Source organism: Schistocerca nitens, chromosome 7, assembly GCF_023898315.1.
Source record: "Schistocerca nitens isolate TAMUIC-IGC-003100 chromosome 7, iqSchNite1.1, whole genome shotgun sequence".
Taxonomy (NCBI): Eukaryota; Metazoa; Arthropoda; class Insecta; order Orthoptera; family Acrididae; genus Schistocerca; species Schistocerca nitens.
The window spans coordinates 538,196,041-538,206,391 of record NC_064620.1 but is presented as its reverse complement, the minus strand read 5'-3'; the positions used below and the strand labels follow the sequence as shown (position 1 = coordinate 538,206,391).

The following is a 10,351-nucleotide window of genomic DNA, read 5'->3' as shown; positions in this document are numbered from 1 at the left end:
TTAATCTACCAAGTCCCGTACGAGTTCGGGCACAGCGTGTGCGTTCGCACAAGAAGGTCAAAGGCCGGGAACCCATATTTTTTTTAACTATATATATGACGGTATGAGTATGATGGGCAAACATCTATTAGGCACACTACGAATGTAGTGTTGTGGACATGTTGGGAATGTGGATCTCACGGGGAGCGTGCAAGGGATAAGTCCCTGCAGACGCACTATCCTCTGTGCCCGCGGTGGCTCAGATGGATAGAGCGTCTGCCATGTAAGCAGGAGATCCCGGGTTCGAGTCCCGGTCGGGGCACACATTTTCAACATGTCCCCAATGAAGTGTATCAACGCCTGCTTGCAGCTAGGGTGTCTATTTAATTATCATTTCATTTCTAGCAAAGCTGCATGGTCATCCACGGTAACTGTTCTTTCGGGAACAGATACTACCGTCATATATATAGTTAAAAAAAAAACAAGAGAATAGACTGTTACCGAGAATTTTAATAGGACTATATTTAATCGTATACAAAAATTAAAACGAATGCCACTAAGTATTTTTCATTTTCAATCAAGTAAATCCTATCAAGTAATATCAAAATGTTAAATACAAATCTTTTACTAAATTAATTGTTGTACGTGTTCAGTTTCTCAAGTGCCTTTTGTCACAAATATGTGACAAAACTAGTTACGCCTGACAAGTATAAATCATAGATTTGGCCTTATGTGCTCTATAAAATTTTTTACTCGTTAGAAAACATTATTTTTCAATTTTTTCCGTTTAGTAGAAGTTTATTCAGGTATTACGCTGTCCGTCTGACTTTTGTATATCCATTCTGATGAAATACCTGCTAGATGTACGGGGGAACCATAACTAAGACTGCGCAGTTGAGGAATAACCGTAAATGTCTGGGACATTATCAATAGGAAAACAAAATAGTTTTAGGTTTATACACTTCTGGAAATGGAAAAAAGAACACATTGACACCGGTGTGTCAGACCCACCATACTTTCTCCGGACACTGCGAGAGGGCTGTACAAGCAATGATCACACGCACGGCACAGCGGACACACCAGGAACCGCGGTGTTGGCCGTCGAATGGCGCTAGCTGCGCAGCATTTGTGCACCGCCGCCGTCAGTGTCAGCCAGTTTGCCGTGGCATACGGAGCTCCATCGCAGTCTTTAACACTGGTAGCATGCCGCGACAGCGTGGACGTGAACCGTATGTGCAGTTGACGGACTTTGAGCGACGGCGTATAGTGGGCATGCGGGAGGCCGGGTGGACGTACCGCCGAATTGCTCAACACGTGGGGCGTGAGGTCTCCACAGTACATCGATGTTGTCGCCAGTGGTCGGCGGAAGGTGCACGTGCCCGTCGACCTGGGACCGGACCGCAGCGACGCACGGATGCACGCCAAGACCGTAGAATCCTACGCAGTGCCGTAGGGGACCGCACCGCCACTTCCCAGCAAATTAGGGACACTGTTGCTCCTGGGGTAGCGGCAAGGACCATTCGCAACCGTCTCCATGAAGCTGGGCTACGGTCCCGCACACCGTTAGGCCGTCTTCCGCTCACGCCCCAACATCGTGCAGCCCGCCTCCAGTGGTGTCGCGACAGGCGTGAATGGAGGGACGAATGGAGACGTGTCGTCTTCAGCGATGAGAGTCGCTTCTGCCTTGGTGCCAATGATGGTCGTATGCGTGTTTGGCACCGTGAAGGTGAGCGCCACAATCAGGACTGCATACGACCGAGGCACACAGGGCCAACACCCGGCATCATGGTGTGGGGAGCGATCACCTACACTGGCCGTACACCACTGGTGATCGTCGAGGGGACACTGAATAGTGCACGGTACATCCAAACCGTCATCTAACCCATCGTTCTACCATTCCTAGACCGGCAAGGGAACTTGCTGTTCCAACAGGACAATGCACGTCCGCATGTATCCCGTGCCACCCAACGTGCTCTAGAAGGTGTAGGTCAACTACCCTGGCCAACAAGTTCTCAATGGGGGCATTGAGCATGTTTGGGACTGGATGAAGCGTCGTCTCACGCGGTCTGCACGTCCAGCACGAACGCTGGTCCAGCTGAGGCGCCAGGTGGAAATGGCATGGCAAGCCGTTCCACAGGACTACATCCAGCATCTCTACGATCGTCTCCATGGGAGAATAGCAGCCTGCATTGCTGCGAAAGGTGGATATACACTGTACTAGTGACGACATTGTGCATGCTCTGTTGCCTGTGTCTATGTGCCTGTGGTTCTGTCAGTGTGATCATGTGATGTATCTGACCACAGGAATGTGTCAATAAAGTTTCCCCTTCCTGGGACAATGAATTCACGGTGTTCTTATTTCAATTTCCAGGAGTGTATTTATTAACACAAAATGTTTGGTTCAAATGGCTCTGAGCACTATGGGACTTAACTTCTGAGGTCAGCAGTCCCCTACAACTTAGAACTACTTAAACCTGACTAACCTAAGGACATCACACACATCCATGCCCGAGGCAGGATTCGAACCTGCGACCGTAGCAGTCACGCGGTTCCAGACTGTGGCGCCTAGAACCGCTCGTAACACAAAATGTACATGTTCAGTAAACACCAGTGGCAGAAGGTAATACTTTCAATGAACTTTTAAAAATACAAGAAACTGGAAATGCGCATTCTTTCTTTCACCTGCGTTTAAGAGTACACAAAACATACCCAAAGAGTACGCATTCATAAAATGTCAAAATTGAATGCTATATCTCCTTCAAATGAAGAGCCCTGTTCGTACCACCAGCTGCCACATTTAATGCAGTGGATCCAGTCCCGTGGAAACGCCCAAGTCTGTATACTCTACTCACAGCTTTTTCTTAAAGCAATTCCCTTCGTACCTGTTGTGGATTGGCAGGAGGGCCAAACCACTAATATAAGAGGAAGCCGAAAGGCACGCGGTTTAGCTCACGCAGGCTGGCGTGATGTCTGGAACAGGATAAGGAATTTAGACTAGTAAAAAAGGATGTAGCTGGTGGAATACTTAACTTTAATCCATTAATGTTGAACGTAGTTCTTGTCTGTACATTCTTTACAATATCAATAGCAACTGATAATGGCGCCTTGCTAGGTCGTAGCAAATGACGTAGCTGAAGGCTATGCTAACTATCGTCTCGGAAATTGAGAGCGTATTTTGTCAGTGAACCATCGCTAGCAAAGTCGGCTGTACAACTGGGGCGAGTGCTAGGAAGTCTCTCTAGACCTGCCGTGTGGCGGCGCTCGGACTGCAATCACTGATAGTGGCGACACGCGGGTCCGACGTATACTAACGGGCCGCGGCCGATTTAAAGGCTACCACCTAGCAAGTGTGGTGTCTGGCGGTGACACCACAGTACCAAGAACAGCGGCAATCTTAGTTTGCTTTTTCTTTTCTCAATTCGTTTTCTGGACAATGAGCAGCTCTCCAATTTAGATGAGCTTCCTGTCGATTTTCGTACTAATTTTAAGTCACTGAGAAACAAAACCTATCCTTTGGATTCACAACGCACTCAAGAGGTTCAAATTTGCAATTGTGCTGCAAAGAGAGACCGAGCGAGGTGGCGCTATGGTTAGCACACTGTACTCGCATTCGGGAGGGCGACAGTTCTAACCTGCGTACGGCCCTCCTGATTTAGGTTTTCCCGTTGTAAAACTTACATCGATCAGAAGGAGATTTATATTATGTATGTGTGTACCTGCAATTCTGGAGTGTGTATTCTTTGTAATTTAAAGTCATTGATTTTGTGACAGGAAATTAAGAGTTTTGTAACGTATGTATGAAAAAAGCAAAATAATTTGTTAAAATTATAAATTATTATAATATGTTTATGTTTACAGAAAGACAATGTTTATTGGCAACTGGTTCATGCTTATGGCACTTGTACATGTGATATGTAAAAGACGTAGGGAAGTTCCTCCGCAACGGAAGTGGCTTGGCGCAGTGTAAAAGGTGGGTTTGGCCATCGAACTGGGCGGTTCCTTGGTGTGAACGGTACGCAGAATGTGGCTAGCCGTAGCACGGTACACTTAGACGGTGCTAAGAGAGGCAATTATAAGCTGCTTTGAAAAGAATTTTTGCCTGGGATGTGGACCTGGCTATGATTTGGTATTCTCGGCAAAATGAATGGCTCTAATATGTTGAAAACCCGACGCCAAGAAGAGATTTTATATATCATTCGAACATCAACAGACGTGAGTGTAGTTAGCCGCCATGTCGCTTGCCACCAAAACTTCGCCACTGCTTTACTAACTGCATACATCCAACTACGTGTATGGGCATGGACCAGTTAATTTGTGTGTGTGGTTTTAATAACAATCCAAATGCTATAAATCTGTGTTCCAGCCATATCTCCTATCCTGATCACGAACCTATACAGGGTCCTCTCCGAAGTGTTACTAAAATCGAGTATACGATTTTAAATGAACAGTTCTTCCATTCAAGTGTTTTTTTTGTATTTTTTTTTGTTTGCAAAATGTAAAAGGAGTAGCAAAAGTTACAGTTAAAACCACAAAAGCGAAGTTAGATGGGATTTTGGTAAAGTACTCTTAGTTTATTGCAAAGTATAGTTCTGCAGGAATACAGTGCCAGATTGTGTAAATGCTATTGTCTAAAATACCTCCTTCACAGGTGGTAAAAAAGTCAAATAAGTTAAGCTCTTTTTAAAAACGGTGGTGTTTCGATTTCCATCATGAATGGTTCCTTTTTCGAAGTTAATTGATCTCAGTGTTGAATTTTTCGTCTTGCAACGTAAATTATGAACTACTCCAAGTGATGTGAAGTATTAGCTTTCTCTGAATTAGTCTTTTCTACTGAAATAATCATAGAGCTCGACTAATGACACTACACTAATATATTGGTCCCCATCATATTCTCCACATACTAGAAAGATGATTGAACTATTTATGCTGTTAAGAAAAACTGATGTATGTAGAGGAGTATAAACAGTGTATTTATGATATTATTTATCTTTATTTGTGTTTTTACATGTCAGTTAAGATAGAAGCCCCTCATGTCCAAATTTAGTTCTGCACTTCATGCAATAACATTTCAGTATCTGTTTAAGCAATGATCCTGAGTGTAGCTGTTATTAGTATGAGCTTGGTGCAAATTTGCTTTCCATAATTACTGGTGTGCGCATTATTTATAACTGCTGCTACACACAGCTCAGAGTGTCCTGTGTCAGTTTGAATGCTCTGCGCTATTCAAAGGGAAATATTAACGAAAGTAATTTCAATAACCAATATTCAGTTTTCTCGAACATGTATTTCCAAATTAATGTGCCTAATTGGGCAGGCGGCAGTTCATTCTTTTTCATTCACATTATGAGTCTTATCACTTTCATTAACACCCAAGGTTAAGTCCGTTTGGTTTTTCTGTTAATTTTACCATATTCAAAATTATGGCCCGATACCTTTATCCATTAGACACACGTGTGGTTAAAATTCTAAATCCTTTCAAAGGGTAACATTAGCTTATTTCACGATAAGCTTGTGTATATACATGGCAAGTTTGTGTAATACACGGCTTTTCCCATGACATGACTAAAAGTTCGGTTGTTGGGGAAGAGTGACGTATATCAGGCTAGTGTTACACCGTCATTTCCCTAAATCGCTTCAGGCCAATAGCGGGATGATACTTTTGAAAGGAATCCGATGTGGCTTATGACCTCGGTTTTTTGTCCCCTCCTCCAAATCAATTAACCAGCCCACCAACCTCAAAGAGAAAGCACACGCTCTTTGGCGACGTTATATGGGTGCTCTTTAGTACAGAAATAATGATTCTAAGTGAAGTCAAAAGATGGCAGCACACGTCACATTTGAAAAATCTATCGATGCGGTGTAGTTGATTGCAAGATAGCCTTAAATAATGCGATCAAGAATGAAAGGCTATAGCTCCTGTATTCTGTGTATAACGTAGGCAACAGACTACCAGAATTACATCAAGAAAGCTGAAAAATGATTGTTACCTGCTTCACTTCGGAAACACAGGATTTCTTCACACACCTTCTATGCGGTGTTTCTGATACCACATTGAACAGACCTACATTAGTGGCTAACTGATCAGTGTATTCAAATGTCAGGAACACAAGTTGCACTCTTTTTGGGACTGCGCTCTCTTTGGTACGTTTACCCTACCAATTCGTCCTGTTGCCTGTCAACGTCGGACACTATATGAGAGCTACGTACTAAAGTTTTAAGTACGATCATCATTTGAGAAAGATGGTGGCAGCTGGACGATTGCAAGTAAAAATTGGTAGGGATGGGCTTACGTTACACGAAATACCCTGGAAACACATCTTACTTATGTCGACCTAATACGTCAAAGAAGAGCAGACAGCCATTCATCTCCCATTCCAGGTTAATCTCATAATTTCACGAATGGAGTTAAGATATTCCAGAAACGCCACCGGCTTATCCTCGTCGTGGGTCATGAGCCATCAATATGCACCCTGAACACCGCCAATTTCAAAACTGCAGAATTAAGTGTTTTTCCTTCAAAATCGTGCAGAAATAAATTAGATACAACGAATGAGAGAGAGCACCTCATGGTGACACCGTATATCTGCTCAAAGTATTGATTATCAAATGAAAAGTAAGTGGGGGTTACCCCATTTGTAAACAATACTGTTACGTTAATCTTGATGCTAATCAGTGATAAATAATCTTCAATAGGTACTTCAGTGAATAAAACAAATTCATCAAAGTTAACGAGTGAATCAGAGCTCTTAGGTTTCAGAGCTTTTAATCTTCTAATGAAAACCGCTGAATTACCGATACGATGTTAAGGTTCACCCACAAAATGTCTCAACAACAAGGCTAAACATTCGACCGACCAATAAGTAAATGCACCTATCATACTCACTATTGGTCTAAGAATCAACGGATTTCTCTGTTTGCTCCGTAGATAAATGAACACCACTTTCTTCGGAACCACTTTCTGCTTAACTTTGTGAAACTTGGGGAGCCGTATAATCTGAGAGCCAGGGAGCTGTGCCCCTTCAGAAAATACATTCGCATTTGTGAATATCAACCGCCTTTGTCTGTGTGTTGGGATGACGACAATGAAAATTTTTGCCTGACCTGAACTCGAACCCAGATTTCCCGCTTTACGCGAGCGGTCTCCTTAACCGCTTCAAATCTCCCCGCACGAATCACAGCCAGACCCGAAATTCCATATGTCGTTGTCAGTGTGTCACAACCTTCACTCGTACTTTGCTTGTATTCTCGTTCAAGAAGGACATTTATTGAGAGTAGAGTGCTTGGTACTGGCGAATAAATGCAAAATGGCAGTGTCTATGTTGTTAACAAGTACGATGCAGTATTCCTCGTACATGCAGGAACATCGTCTCGCTTAGTAACACGGGCACTGGTATTTCGTATGTATCCCTTCATTCTTTGATCACCTACTGGGGTGGAGAGCTCGAGTTCAGGAGCGAAACAGTTTTCCTGTGATAACGGGCAGTATGGACCTCGTCGAACTTGCGATGTGTTAACTTCTCAAGTGTGTTGTACTTCTTCTCTATGAAGACATCTCTCGGCAACAAAACAGTGCTATTACTTATGTGTGCAGGATAACCCCACCGTCTGGGAATCGTGCAAGACATTACGAAGCGCAGCTCCCTCAGACGGGGTATCTTGTTTTCTTGAGTACGGAATCTTTTTGGTGTTTGGCATACGTGTCGCCTTATTTCCTTACCAGTGTCACCATGTATTTTTCTAACAGCTCCTCTATTCCTTATTCTTAGACGCAAAATTTTTATCTATGACTGACACTATGTATTGATTGTCTTATCTCTAGCGCACGCGTATTTATTCCGCAGTACAGTATATTTGCATCCGCATCTGTAGCAGATAGGTCAGCGCGGCTGACTTATGCACGGGATACGGGTTCGATTTCCGGTACTGACAGGGATTTTCCCTTGATGGGAGGACTGGTGCGGGGTGCATACATCCCCATGAGGCCAAATGAGGAGTTCCTCCACCGATTACTGGCAGTTAGAATGTCAAGAAATCAGAAAACGAATGGGAGAGTGCTCTGGTGGCTACACGACCCTCCGTACAGCTTCCACTGACGCGATTGGCAGAGGAGAACACCAAGGTCGGACCCTTATAGGGTCAGAACAAGAAACTTCACCTATGTTACAGTGTATACTGAGGTGACAAAAGTCATGCGTTAGCGATATCCAAATATACGGATGGCGCTCGTATCGCATACATATGGTATAAAAGCGCAGCGCACTGACGTTGCTGTCATTTGTACTCTGATGACTCGTGTGAGCAGGTTTCCGACATGATTATGGCCGCACGACGTAAATTAAGACTTTGAACGTGGAATGGTCGCTGGAGCTGGCTAGACGCATGGGAGATTCCATTTTGTAAATCGTTAGGGAATCCATTATTCCCAGATCCACAGTGTCAAGAGTGTGCCGAGAGTACCCAATGACAAGCAATATCTCTCTCCACGGACAACCCAATGGCCGACGGCTTTCATTTAAGGGGCTCCGGAACGCCCTATACTTGCAGTGTTAAAATAACGCTTATAAATTACATCTTTCCTCACAAAGTATTTGAGGTAGGAAGTTGAACTTTTTACAGATTATTTATTGGAATATGGGCTACAACTTAACACAGGGATTTTACAAAATTTTAGTTCAGTTATTAAAGATGATTTTTTTTTCAATTGTAATGAAAATTCACAACATTTTTTGCAATTTTTTATTTATATATTCAAAAATATACAGTTTTTTGGAAAAAGGCTGTGTTAAATTATGCAGAAGGTACTGTGTAACATTTACTGAAAGTTTGAAACAAATATGTTTGGAAGATCCTTAGAAAACATGTAATTAGTATGAGAAAATAAAAGTTTTGGGAATCGAGCGACAAAGATTGGATTAACTTTTTAGTGCATTCCAGGTCCATAGGATGGATTATCTTCATCCTCTGCAAACTCCTCCTCCAGCTTCCTCTTGTTCCTCCTCCTGTTTACTCTTGCTTGTATTTCTAGACTCTTTATAGCCCTGTCTGCAGCCCGAAGGCGTTCCTTGTCTAAAGCAAGCATCGCTCGTACCATGTTAGAACCTATCTTCATTCCCATATTTCTAAATACCTTGCATCTTACAATGTTGCCAGCATTGAAAGTCGCAACAGCATCATACACACCAAAGTGAAGTGTTTCTATTCCAACAAATACAGTCTTGGGGATTGTAGACCATATAACACTATTTACACTTTCATTGGGATTTTGAGTTTTTCCGTGAATACACTTTTTCAACAGTTCAGGTGCTGCTAAGTCTCTGAAAATAGGTTTTATCACCTTCATTATTGCATGAGGCAGACTATGCTTATGAGTGTACACTTCACCAGTTAGCAATCCTTTTTTATATTTACACCAACTGTCTTCTTCTTTGGGACACAAGCTATGTTGGGGATTTTCATCGTCTTTATTGTTTACAGTAATAACACATACCTTTAGCGTTCCAACATTTCTCCTTTTCTTAAAAGCCTTCAGAGGATTTCTAATAACTTTACTTTTACTCATTATTATACTTCAACAAAACAGAGACTCAAGAAACAGAATCAATTACGAATATTTTCGAGATAACGACAGAGTAAATAAACATGAAACAATCGACAATCACACCAGCGATATATATTGAACCATCACAGGTTAGCCACAACACATACTTTATCTCACATCACTAAAATGTACGTGATGAACCCGGACGTTAATAATAACACCATTTGACAGCAGTTTAACAGCGCCACAGTGGGTCACGCCCATGTAGAACACATTTGAAAAAAAAATTTAAAAATAGTTGTAGTCTTCGGAATTGAATAAATTATATATCTATTAAAAGGTAATAGTCTGCAGATTCAGAAAACGCAAAAAAGTAAAAATTGAACTTTTCATGATTTTGAGCCTTTCCGGAGCCCCTTAACGACCATAGCAGCAGCCTTTGCGTTGAGTTCTCAGTGCTAACAGAAAAGCAACGCTACGTGAAATAACCGCAGAGATCAATGTGGGACGTACGGCGAACGTAATCCCGAAGGACAGTGCGGCCTAATCTGGCGTTAATGGGCTACGGCAGCAACGGCCGACGCGAGTGCCCTTGCTAACAGCACGACAGCGCCTGCAGCGCCTCTCCTAGGCTCGTGGCCGTATCGGTTGGACCCTAGACGAGTTAAAAACCATGTTCCGATATTAGTTGACAAGAGCTGATGGTAGGGTTCAAGTGCGGCGCATACCGCACTTAGCCATCGACTCAAATCCTCAAGAAGCCAATCTGGAAGCTAGCTTCCACGATACGACCGTATATGTGCATATCGACGTCCCATGACTTTTGTCACCTCA

General features: G+C 42.9%; 1 non-coding gene across 1 annotated transcript; it reads left to right on the top strand.

The window, feature by feature from the left end:
- Window positions 1–226: 226 nt before the first annotated feature.
- Window positions 227–301, top strand: Trnat-ugu (transfer RNA threonine (anticodon UGU)). Its single transcript has one exon. It is a non-coding gene; the product is annotated as a tRNA-Thr (tRNA).
- The last annotated feature ends 10,050 nt before the right edge of the window (window positions 302–10,351 follow it).